Genomic DNA, 14,121 nt, shown 5'->3' on the forward strand with positions numbered 1-14,121 from the left:
CAGGCCCTGCATCTGGTGTAATAGTAATCTGTGAGCCACAGGGACTCAGCAATCTCGCACCCTCGCGATCAAGACTATTTAAGCTTATAGGTAAGGCAAGGTAAAATATGTGGAGCTGCAGCAAGCAACTAGCAAAAATATGGTGGCTAACTTATTCGCAAAAGAGAGCGAGAAGAGGAGGCAAAGCGCGAGCGAGAAACTAGAGAGCAACCTGCGCAAACATTACTCCAACACCGTGTCCACTTCCCGGACTCCGCCGAGAAGCGGCCATCACGGTAACACTCTCGGTTGATTCATTTTAATTAAGTTAAGGTTCAAGTTATCTACAACCAGACATTAACAAATTCCCATCTGCCCATAACCGCGGGCATGGCTTTCGAAAGTTCAAATCCCTGCAGGGGAGTCCCAACTTAGCCCATGACAAGCTCTCACAGTCAATGAAGGAATAGACCTCCTCCCAAGACGTTCCGATCAGACTCAGTATCTCGGTTCTTCAAGACACTTCGACAAGTTAAAACAAGACCAGCAACACCGCCCGAATGTGCCGACAAATCCCGATAGGAGCTGCACATATCTCTTTCTCAGGGCACACTCAGATTGTCCTAGGTACAGGTAGGCCAGCCCAGATTTACCCCTGGTGGCCACCGGTAGCTGACAGGTGGACCAACACTCAGAGGAGCACTGGCCCCGGGGGGGGGGGGGTTAAAATAAGATGACCCTCGGGCTCCGGAAACCCAAGGGAAAAAGAGGCTAGGTGGCAAATGGTAAAACCAAGGTTGGGCATTGCTGGAAAAGCTTTAATCAAGGCAAACTATCAAGGGGTTCCCATTATAACCCAACCGCGTAAGGAACACAAAATCCGGGAACATAACACCGATATGACGGAAACTAGGGCGACAAGAGTGGAACAAAACACTAGGCGAGAGGCCGAGCCTTCCACCCTTTACCAAGTATATAGATGCATTAAGATAACATGGCAATATAATGATATCCCAACAAGTAAAATAATGTTCCAACAAGGAACGGTCTTCAATCTTCACCTGCAACTAGCAACGCTATAAGAGGGGCTGAGCAAAGCGGTAACATAGCCAATCAACGGTTTGCTAGGACATGGTGGGTTAGAGGTTTGACATGGAAATTTGGGAGGCTTGAAAGCAAATGGTAGACATTGTAGCATTGGCATAGCAAAAGAGCGAGCAAACTAGCATAGCAAAGATAGTAGTGATTTCGAGGGTATGGTCATCTTGCCTGCAAAGTTCTCCGCGTTGACGTAAGCTTGCTCCTCGAAAGCGTACTCAACGGGCTCCTCATTAGCGAACTCGTCTCCCGGCTCTACTCAAACAAGGCAAACAAGCAACAAGGACACAAATCAACCACGTGCAAGGAACAAACAAAATGATGCAAAGATGGTATGCTATCCAGGATGCGATGCGGGATGCAAAATGCAAGATATGACAGGGAATGCATGAACCTGGCCTCAACTTGGAAATCCAAGTGTTCTACTGGAAAGATGAGATGAAATCGCTTGAAAACGATATAAAGAACGTCGGAATCGGAGTTACGGTTTGGAAATGGCAAGCGATTCAAATATGACACCGGTCTGCGATTTACAGCAAGTAGCCATCTAAATGCAACAAGATGAACATGCTACAGCACCCAAACATGACAACAAAATACATGGCAGGGATGCATACAAGATGCTTAACAAAAGTCTAGCACTGAGCTACGGCCAAATCATCCATTAACAGGTTCAAACAAGCATGGCAAAAATGCATATGACAAACAGATCTCAGACTTAGTGAAATTAACACTTGTCTGGAATTTTAGATCAGGTAGCACTCTTCGGAGCATCAAAACTATATGCTACAGGACCTGAACATGGCAAAGTAAAGCATGGAATGGATCTACTCAAAGAGCTTAACAAAAGTCCCTTAGTGACCTTGAGCCAAAAGGGATCAGGAAATACAATTGCAAGCATGCGAACATAGCAAAAACACAATCAATTTTCAGACTTAGTGAAAACTGACACATGCTGAAACATAACTCAAGTCGGCATGTTCACGAGCTCGATGCACTCACTACGGAGCAAGTCATGAAAATCTAAGCATACATCCATCAAGAATACACAAAATGCAAGCTAGACAAGGCAAGAACAATAGCATAGCATGCACGGATCAACTACAACATCATCGGCAAAAATGCAAACAAGTTGACAATCTGCCCAGATTCACAAAGTAGCAAAAGTAGAGCTCGATTGACTCAAGCTAGGTTGCTCCATAATTGCAAACAAAGACATGGATGGATAGAGCACTACAAGAATAACAAAACATCCTTACTGATCATCCTCAAAAGAGGCACGAATCACTAGGAAACAACATGAACATATGGCATCATGAGATAAACAGCTCAAGGACTTAGTGGAAATGCTAAGTCCCTGAAATCAGCATTATCAAGTGCCTCACTTGGCAAGCTTGTACTAGTCACCACACACATCACAAAAATACATGGGTTGCACCTCTGGAAAGATGACAAAACCCTTAACAAAACATATGTAGAACTCATGGGCATATCATGCACACAATAATCATGGCAAAAATGACAAAAAGCTAAATGGAGCAGCAGATCTGACAATAATCTCAAGTAGCCCTCTTCTAACAGCATTTCGGGCATCAAGATGAACTCAAAAGAAAATGATGCAATGGAATGAAATGATGTACTCTCTGAGATGAACATTTTGATATGCTATATGCATGAATCAGAGCTACGGATGCAAAGTTACGAGGCTATGAACATGAGCACTTGGACTAGAAAATTCCGGGGACTTAGAAAAAAAACACCACCAGTTCTAGGGTTTCGGTGGCACGCGAACCGAGGTGGCTCCAGCGAGGACTGTAGCTCCGGCGAGGTCGGCTCGTCGGCGGGGAGAAGAAGGGGAGGCGAGGCCGGCCTCTCCCCGGCCGGTGCTGACGGCGGCGGCGGGCTTCGAGGAGCGGCGGGGCGGCGACGACCGCGTGGCGGGGCGGCGACGACCACGGTGGCCGGAGCGGGCGGAGGGGAGCTCCGGTCGCCGGCGTTGGCGAGGCAGGTGGCGATGCGGCGGCGGGGAGCAGGGAGGCGTGGGGTGGCGGATGGGCCTCGGGGGCCCGATCTGGGCCTCCCGGGCCGGCGGCGGCGACGAAGTAGGGCGGCAGCGCGGACCAGTGAGGAGGCGACACGTGGCGGCGGCGGGGTCGATTCGGACGTGTCCGGCCCGCGGGAAATTGTCCGATGGCGCGTGGAGACGAAGGAGACTAGGGTTTTGGACGAGGGGGATCCAGATTTCGGAGGTGGACCTATTTATAGGCATAGAGGGAGCTAGGAGAGTCCAAATGAGGTGCGGTTTTCGGCCACGCGATCGTGATCGAACGATCTAGATGATGGAGAAGGATTAGGTGGGTTTTGGGCCAAATTGGAAGGGTGTTGGGCTGCAACACACACGAGGCCTTTTCGGTCCCTCGGTTAACCGTTGGAGTATCAAACGAAGTTCAAATGATACGAAACTTGACAGGCGGTCTACCGGTAGTAAACCAAGGCCGCTTGGAAAGTCTCGGTCCAATCCGGAAATGTTTAATGCCCATACACGAAAGAAAGCTAGAAATGACCACTGGAGGAGAACGAAGCGCCGGAATGCAAAACGGACAACGGGGAAAATGCTCGAATGCATGAGATGAACACGTATGCAAATGCAATGCACATGATGACATGATATGAGATGCATGACAACGACAACAACACACGGAGACAAAAAACCCGAACCCGAGAAAATAAAATAACTTAACGCCGGAAATGGCAAGAGTTGGAGTACAAATTGGGAAAGTTACATCCGGGGTGTTACACGCCCGCGGCGCGCTCTGCTCGCATCCTGCCGCGCGCGCTCTACTCTCACGTCCCTCCGGGTGCTCTGCCCTCATCCCTCCACACGCGCTGCCGGTGTTTGGGGCTGGCGCACGATCACGCATGTTCGTGTGCAAGAGGTTGTGCCGGGCGCGGCATGACGATGGAGTTACCCGCTACAGAAACTACCATGCGGACGCGCCGAGAATCCACGCCGCCATTTACCTTCATCTCGCGTCTCACATGACACAATAAGCACACCCACGAGGACACATACAGAGAGGACATCCAGCGGTTCCAATGGCGCTCCTCGTGGCTCCAATGGCGCTCCCAGCGGCCGACAATGACAACGGCGGGCAGTTCACCATGCATCACGTAGTGGACACCCATGTGAGGGGAAAGGCCCTCTTGGTGGTGTACATGAACGATCCGGTCTTGATGGAGAGCTCCATCCAAACTATGGAGCAGTTCCTTGCCGAGGACAAGTACCGAGTGGTCGGCTTCGACCTCGAGTACACCAGCGGTCGTGTCGGGCATGATCAGAAGGTTGTCGTCGCCCAATAGTGCGTGCGACATGACGTCCTCATCTACCACTACCACCTTGCCACAAGGCCATGCGAGTGTTTCTCCAGGTTTATCAACAGCTCACAGTTTCGCTACAGTGGACACCACCAACGATCTAAAAGCGCTCAAGGTTTCAGACTTGAAATGCCCAATTATTGTCAACATCCAAAGCCACTACAAGGTCTAGGGCAGCGACAAAAACAAACTGAACTCCCTGGTTGACCTCGCCTCGGCCATCATCAACCCCTACTACATGAAGATAAAGAATGAGAGCAATAAGGACAGGAATGCCTGGCACGATGGTTGGCATAAGAGACTGGATGAACAACATGTCAAGTACGCGGCCATGGACGTGTACACAAGCTACGAGATGTACAGGCGGATCGTTGACATGAGGAACTGTCTTCTTCCTGACCCAAATGAGGGATCGAGCCACATAGCAGTGGCGGAAGCGTCACAAGAAGTAGATGACTAGACGATCGTTTCTCCTACTTTAGAATGCACACAATTATTTATTGAGGTGTGTGCGAACGATCTGTATAGTCACTTATGTAATTGGATGTTTATTTCAGTTATATATATATATATATATACATGTTAATCTACTGTAGACAGAGCAAATCACACGGCGTATTAGCAGCAATCATTTGTGTTATTATTGGTCTTCGCACACATTTCTGATTACGGACCTGTTTGCCACGTATCACACACACCTTGATCGGCTGACCGTTTCTTTTGTGTTGCCTAATCACAAACAGTTCATCCGAGTGAACCGTATGCTCTATATCACACACGCCTTCATCAGGCCGCCCGTTTCTTTTGTTCCTCCTCATCGAAATCAGTTCATTGAGCTGAACCGTATGCCCTGCATCGCACACGCAACTAAAATCTGAACCGTGTTTGATAGCTCCGCCATTGCAAACGTTTTGCGATTATGGCATCACACATAGTTTCGTCGAAGGGTCTCTGATTGTCTTGTCATGTTTGGACCATCCCGTAGTAGTGATATAGCTCCTTGAACGAATGCTACTTCAAGATGATCATTTCAGAAAGTTCAATGATTGGCATGGCATGGATTAGGAATGTGGACCCCTCAAAATGCTAAGGATGCATATTGGCTCAAGCTCAAGACTCTAAATTTTCATTTTACTGATCCAAGATCACATTGAGTCCATAGGAAAATCCAATACTATTAAAAGGGGATGAGGTGTTGCTTAATGGCTTGCTTGCTCAAAATGCTGAGTGATATGCTCCAAAACCCCTCAACCACTTTCTCATATCATCATATGTCCCAAACCAAAAGTCAAACTCGGCCCTACCGATTTGATCTATCCGGCGCCACCGAGGTCACTTGACATAGCCACTGCCAGAAACCCTAGTCACTTAGGTCTCACCGATAGGGATCTCGATCTCACCAAAATGGTATTGCAAACTCTCTGTTTCCCTTTGTAATGTTTTGGTCCAACCGAGATGAGCGATCAGTCCCACCGACTTCGCAATGCAAACTCTCTGTTTCCCTTTTGTAACATTTTGATCCAACCGAAATGAGCGAATCGGTCCAACCGAGTTTGCCTGACCAACTCTCTGTCTGCCTATTATAGAAATCGCTCCTTCCAAGTTTATGTGATCGGTCTAACCGAGATCACGTTAAGCCCTAACCCTAATGAAATCGGTCCTACCGAGTTTACATGTCGGTCCCACCGAAAATCCTAACGTTCACATTTTGAACTAAATCGGTCTGACCGAGTTTCATGGTTTGGTCCCAACGAGTTTGGTGATTTGTGTGTAACGGCTAGATTTTGTGTGGAGGCTATTTATACCCCTCCATCCTTCCTTAATTAGCAATGAGAGCCATCAGAACGTGCCTACACTTCCAACATACATTTTTTGAGAGAGAACCACCTACTATTGTGTTGAGACCAAGATATTCCATTCCAACCATATGAATCTTGATCCCTAGCCTTCCCCAAGTTGCTTTCCACTCAAATCATATTTCCACCAAATCCAGTTCTTTGAGAGAGAGTTGAGTGTTGGGGAGACTATCATTTGAAGCACAAGATCAAGGAGTTCATCATCAACACACCATCTATTACCTTTTGGAGAGTGGTGTCTCCTAGATTGGTTAGGTGTCACTTGGGAGCCTCCGACAAGATTGTGGAGTTGAACCAAGGAGTTTGTACGGGCAAGGAGATCGCCTACTTCATGAAGATCTACCCTAGTGAGGCAAGTCCTTCATGGGCGATGGCCATGGTTGGATAGACAAGGTTGCTTCTGTAGGGGAACGTAGCAGAAATTCAAAAAAATTTCCTACGTATCACCAAGATCTATCTATGGAGAGACCAGCAACGAGTAGAAGGAGAGTGCATCTACATACCCTTGTAGATCGCTAAGCGGAAGCGTTCAAGTGAACGGGGTTGATGGAGTCGTACTCGTCGTGATTCAAATCACCGATGATCAAGTGCCGAACGGACGGCACCTCCGCGTTCAACACACGTACAGCCCGGTGACGTCTCCCACACCTTGATCCAACAAGGAGAGAGGGAGAGGTTGAGGAAGACTCCATCCAACAGCAGCACAACGGCGTGGTGGTGGTGGAGGAGCGTGGCAATCCCGCAGGGCTTCGCCAAGCACCATGGGAGAGGAGGAGGAGGGAGAGGGGCAGGGCTGCACCAACGAGAGATCAAATCGCGTGTTATGGGCAGCCCCTAGGCCTCATATATATAGGGGAAGGGGAGGGCTGCGCCCCCTTTAGGGTTTCCCACCCCTAGGGGCGGCGGCCAGCCTCCAGATGGCATCTGGTGCGGCGGCCAAGAGGGGGGGAGGAGTCCATCCTCCCCAAGGCACCTCGGAGGTGCCTTCCCCCTTGAGGACTCTTCCCTCTAGGGTTCCCTAGGCGCATGGGCCTCTTGGGGCTGGTGCCCTTGGCCCATGTAGGCCAAGGCGCACCCCCTACAGCCCATGTGGCCCCCCGGGGCAGGTGGCCCCACCCGGTGGGCCCCCGGGACCCTTCCGGTGGTCCCGGTACAATACCGATGACCCCGAAACTTGTCCCGATGGCCGAAACAGGACTTCCTATATATAAATCTTTACCTCCGGACCATTCCGGAACTCCTCGTGACGTCCGGGATCTCATCCGGGACTCCGAACAACATTCGGTAACCACATACAAGCTTCCTTTATAACCCTAGCGTCATCGAACCTTAAGTGTGTAGACCCTACGGGTTCGGGAGACATGCAGACATGACCGAGACGTTCTCCGGTCAATAACCAACAGCGGGATCTGGATACCCATGTTGGCTCCCACATGTTCCACGATGATCTCATCGGATGAACCACGATGTCAAGGACTCAATCGATCCCGTATTCAATTCCCTTTGTCTATCGGTATGTTACTTGCCCGAGATTCGATCGTCGGTATCCAATACCTTGTTCAATCTCGTTACCGGCAAGTCACTTTACTCGTTCCGTAACACATCATCCCGTGATCAACTCCTTGGTCACATTGCGCATATGATGATGTCCTACCGAGTGGGCCCAGAGATACCTCTCCGTTTACACGGAGTGACAAATCCCAGTCTCGATCCGCATAAAACAATAGATACTTTCGGAGATACCTGTAGTGCACCTTTATAGTCACCCAGTTACGTTGTGACGTTTGATACACCCAAAGCACTCCTACGGTATCCAGGAGTTACACGATCTCATGGTCAAAGGAAGAGATACTTGACATTGGCAAAGCTCTAGCAAATGAACTACACGATCTTTTGTGCTAGTCTTAGGATTGGGTCTTGTCCATCACATCATTCTCCTAATGATGTGATCCCGTTATCAACGACATCCAATGTCCATAGCCAGGAAACCATGACTATCTGTTGATCACAACGAGCTAGTCAACTAGAGGCTCACTAGGGACATATTGTGGTCTATGTATTCACACGTGTATTACGATTTCCGGATAATACAGTTATAGCATGAATAAAAGACAATTATCATGAACAAGGAAATATAATAATAATACTTTTATTATTGCCTCTAGGGCATATTTCCAACAGTCTCCCACTTGCACTAGAGTCAATAATCTAGTTCACATCGCCATGTGATTAACACTCACAGGTCACATCGCCATGTGACTAATACCCAAGAGTTTACTAGAGTCAGTAGTCTAGTTCACATCACTATGTGATTAACACTCAATGAGTTTTATGTTTGATCATGTTGCTTGTGAGAGAGGTTTTAGTCAACAGGTCTGAACCTTTCAGATCCGTGTGTGCTTTACAAATCTCTATGTCATCTCCTAGATGCAGCTACCACGCTCTATTTGGAGCTATTCCAAACAACTGTTCTACTTGGAGCTATTCCTAAATTATTGCTCCATTATATGTATCCGGTCTCTCTACTCAGAGCTATCCGGATAGGTGTCAAGCTTGCATCGTCGTAACCTTTACGACGAACTCTTTTACCACCTCCATAATCGAGAAAATTCCTTAGTCCACTAGTTACTAAGGATAACTTTGACCGCTGTCCTGTGAGCCATTCTTGGATCACTCTTGTACCCCTTGACTGACTCATGGCAAGGCACACTTCAGGTGCGGTACACAGCATAGCATACTGAAGAGCCTACGTCTTAAGCATAGGGGACGACCTTCGTCCTTTCTCTCTATTCTGCCGTGGTCGAGCTTTAAGTCTTAACTTCGTACCTTACAACTCAGGCAAGAACTCCTTCTTTGACTGGTCCATCTTGAACACCTTCAAGATCATGTCAAGGTATGTGCTCATTTGAAAGTATTATTAAGCATTTTGATCTATCCTTATAGATCTTGATGCTCAATGCTCAAGCAGCTTAATCCAGGCTTTCCATTGAAAAACACTTTCAAAATAACCCTATATGCTTTCCAGAAATTCTACGTCATTTCTGATCAACAATATGTCAACAACATATACTCATCAGAAATTCTATAGTGCTCCCACTCACTTCTTTGGAAATACAAGTTTCTCATAAACTTTGTACAAACCCAAAATCTTTGATCATCATCAAAGCATACATTCCAACTCCGAGATGCTTACTCCAGTCCTTAGAAGGATCGCTGGAGCTAGCATACCTTTTAGCATCCTCAGGATTGACAAAACTTTTCTGATTGTATTGCATACAACCTTTCCTTACGAAAACTAGTAAGGAAACTTGTCTTGACATCCATCTGCCAGATTTCATAAATGCAGCTAATGCTAACATGATTCCGACGGACTTTAAGCATCGCTACGAGTGAGAAAATCTCATCGTAGTCAACTCCTTGAACTTGTGAAAAACTTTTCGCCACAAGTCGAGCTTCATGGACGGTGACATTACCATCCACGTCCGTCTTCTTCTTAAAGATCCATTTATCTTAATGGCTTGCCGATCATCGGGCAAGTCCGCCAAAGTCCATGGATCCGTTCTCGGATTTTATGGCCTCGAGCCATTTATCGGAATCCGGGCCCACCATTGCTTCTCCATAGCTCGTAGGTTCATTGTTGTCCAGCAACATGACTTTCAAGACAGGATTACGTACCACTCTGAAGTAGTACGCATCCTTGTCATCCTACGAGGTTTGGGAGTGACTTGATCCGAAGTTTCATGATCAATATCATAAGCTTCCACTTCAATTGGTGTAGGTGCCACAGGAACAACTCCCTGTGCCCTGTCACACACTAGTTGAAGAGACGGTTCAATAACCTCATCAAGTCTCCACCATCCTCCCACTCAATTCTTTCGAGAGAAACTTTTCCTCGAGAAAGGACCCGATTCTAGAAACAATCCATATTGCTTTCGGATCTGAATTAGGAGGTATACCCAACTGTTTTGGGTTTCCTATGAAGATGCATTTTATCCGCTTTGGGTTCGAGCTTATCAACCTGAAACTTTTTCATATAAGCGTCGCAGCCCCAAACTTTTAAGAAACGACAACTTAGGTTTCTCTAAACCATAATTCATACGGTGTCATCTCATCGGAATTACGTGGTGCCCTATTTAAAGTGAATGTGGTTGTCTCTAATGCCTAACCCATGAACAATAGTGGTAATTCGATAAGAGACATCATGGTACGCACCATATCCAATAGGGTGCAACTATGATGTTCGGACACACCATCACATTATGGTGTTCCAGGCGGTATTAATTGCGAAACAATTTCCACAATGTCTTAATTGTGTGCCAAAACTCGTAACTCAGATATTCATCTCTATGATCATATCATAGACATTTTATCCTCTTGTCACAATGATCTTCTACTTCACTCTGAAATTACTTGAACCATTCAATAATTCAGACTTGTGTTTCATCAAGTAAATATTCTCAACATCTACTCGAATCATCTGTGAAGTAAGAACATAACGATATTCACTGCATGCCTCAGCACTCATTGGACTGCACACATCAAAATGTGTTGCTTCCAACAAGTTGCTATCTTGTTCCATCTTATTGAAAACCGAGGCTTTTCAGTCATCTTGCCTATGTGGTATGATTTGCATATCTCAAGTGATTCAAAATCAAGTGAGTCCGAACGGTCCATTTGCATGGAGTTTCTTCATGCATATACACCAATAGACATGGTTCGCATGTCTCAAACTTTTCAAAAACGAGTGAGTCCAAAGATCCATCAACATGAAGCTTCTTCATGCGTTTTATACCATTATGACTTATATGGCAGTGCCACAAGGAAGTGGTACTATCATTACTATCTTATATCTTTTGGCATGAAAATGTGTATCACTACGATCGAGATTCAATAAACCATTCAGGTTTAATACTAATCTTGATGGTAGAGGGAGCGTGCGATGTTTGATCACATCAAACATATATCGTCAGCTCACCTTTAGCTAGTCTCCGTTTATTCCGTAGCCTTTTATTTCGAGTTACTAACACTTAGCAACTGAACTGGTATCTTAATACCCTGGTGCTACTAGGAGTACCAGCAAAGTACACATTAACATAATGTATATCCAATATACTTCTATCGACCTTGCCAGCCTTCTCATCTACCAAGTATCTAGGGTAATTCCGCTCTAGTGACTGTTCCCCTTATTACAGAAGCACTTAGTCTCGGGTTTGGGTTCAACCTTGGGTTTCTTCACTAGAGCAGCAACTGAATTGCCGTTTCATGAAGTATCCCTTTGTTCCCTTGCCCTTCTTGAAACTAGTGGTTTCACCAACCATCAACAATTGATGCTCCTTCTTGATTTCTACTTTCGCGGTGTCAAACATCGCGAATACCTCAAGGATCATCATATCTATCCCTGATATGTTATAGTTCATCACGAAGCTCTTGCAGCTTGGTGGCAATGACTTTGGAGAAACATCACTATCTCATCTGGAATATTAACTCCCACTCGATTCAAGTGATTGTTGCACTCAGACAATCTGAGCACAAGCTCAACGATTGAGCTTTTCTCCCTTAGTTTGTAGGCTAAGAAAATTGTCGGAGGTCTTGTACCTCTTGACGTGGGCACGAGCCTGAAATCCCAATTTCAGCCCTCGAAACATCTCATATGTTCCGCGACGTTTCGAAAACGTCTTTGGTGCCTCTACTTAAACCATTTAACTGAACTATCACGTAGTTATCAAAACGTGTATGTTCGATGTTCGAAACATCCACAAACGACGTTTGGGGTTCAGCACACTAAGCAGTGCATTAAGGACATAAGCGTTCTAGTGTCCGCATAATCGCTACTGTCAACTTTCAACTATATTTCCTCTAGGAACATAACTAAAACAGTAGAACTATAGCGTGAACTACGACATAATTTGCAAAAGGTCTTTTGACTATGTTCAGGATAATTAAGTTCATCTTATGAACTCCCACTCAGATAGACATCCCTCTGGTCATCTAAGTGATTACATGATCCGAGTCAACTAGGCCGTGTCCGATCATCACGTGAGACGGACTAGTCATCATCGGTGAACATCTTCATGTTGATCGTATCTACTATACGACTCATGCTCGACCTTTCGGTCTCCGTGTTCCGAGGCCATGTCTGCACATGCTAGGCTCGTCAAGTTAACCCTAAGTGTTTTCGCTGTGTAAAACTGTCTTACACCCGTTGTATGTGAACGTAAGAATCCATCACACCCGATCATCACGTGGTGCTTAGAAGCGACGAACTGTAGCAACGGTGCACAGTTAGGGGAGAACACTTCTTGAAATTTTGTAAGGGATCATCTTATTTACTACCGTCGTCCTAAGTAAACAAGATGCATAAACATGATAAACATCACATGCAATCAAATAGAGTAGTGACATGATATGGCCAATATCATATAGCTCCTTTGATCTTCATCTTCGGGCTCCATGATCATCTTGTCACCGGCATGACACCATGATCTCCATCATCATGATCTCCATCATCGTGTCTTCATGAAGTTGTCACGCCAACGACTACTTCTACTTCTATGACTAACGCGTTTAGCAATAAAGTAAAGTAGTTTACATGGCGTTCTTCAATGACACGCAGGTCATACAATAAATAAAGACAACTCCTATGGCTCCTGCCGGTTGTCATACTCATCGACATGCAAGTCGTGAATCCTATTACAAGAACATGATCAATCTCATACATCACATATATCATTCATCACATCCTTTTGGCCATATCACATCACATAGCATACCCTGCAAAAACAAGTTAGACGTCCTCTAATTGTTGTTGCATGTTTTACGTGGCTGCTATGGGTTTCTAGCAAGAACGTTTCTTACCTACGCAAACCACAACGTGATATGCCAATTGCTATTTACCCTTCATAAGGACCCTTTTCATCGAATCCGTTCCGACTAAAGTGGGAGAGACTGGCACCCGCTAGCCACCTTATGCACCAAGTGCATGTCAATCGGTGGAACCTGTCTCACGTAAGAGTACGTGTAAGGTCGGTCCGGGCCGCTTCATCCCACAATACCGTCGAAACAAGATTGGACTAGTAACGGTAAGCACATTGAACAACATCAACGCCCACAACTACTTTGTGTTCTACTCGTGCAAAGAATCTACGCAATAGACCTAGCTCATGATGCCACTGTAGGGGAACGTAGCAGAAATTCAAAAAAATTTCCTACGTATCACCAAGATCTATCTATGGAGAGACCAGCAACGAGTAGAAGGAGAGTGCATCTACATACCCTTGTAGATCGCTAAGCGGAAGCGTTCAAGTGAACGGGGTTGATGGAGTCGTACTCGTCGTGATTCAAATCACCGATGATCAAGTGCCGAACGGACGGCACCTCCGCGTTCAACACACGTACAGCCCGGTGACGTCTCCCACGCCTTGATCCAGCAAGGAGAGAGGGAGAGGTTGAGGAAGACTCCATCCAACAGCAGCACAACGGCGTGGTGGTGGTGGAGGAGCGTGGCAATCCAGCAGGGCTTCGCCAAGCACCATGGGAGAGGAGGAGGAGGGAGAGGGGCAGGGCTGCACCAACGAGAGATCAAATCGCGTGTTATGGGCAGCCCCTAGGCCTCATATATATAGGGGGAAGGGGAGGGCTGCGCCCCCTTTAGGGTTTCCCACCCCCTAGGGGCGGCGGCCAGCCTCCAGATGGCATCTGGTGCGGCGGCCAAGAGGGCGGGAGGAGTCCATCCTCCCCAAGGCACCTCGGAGGTGCCTTCCCCCTTGAGGACTCTTCCCTCTAGGGTTCCCTAGGCGCATGGGCCTCTTGGGGC

Source organism: Triticum aestivum, chromosome 7A, assembly GCF_018294505.1.
Source record: "Triticum aestivum cultivar Chinese Spring chromosome 7A, IWGSC CS RefSeq v2.1, whole genome shotgun sequence".
In the NCBI taxonomy this organism is placed as follows: Eukaryota; Viridiplantae; Streptophyta; class Magnoliopsida; order Poales; family Poaceae; genus Triticum; species Triticum aestivum.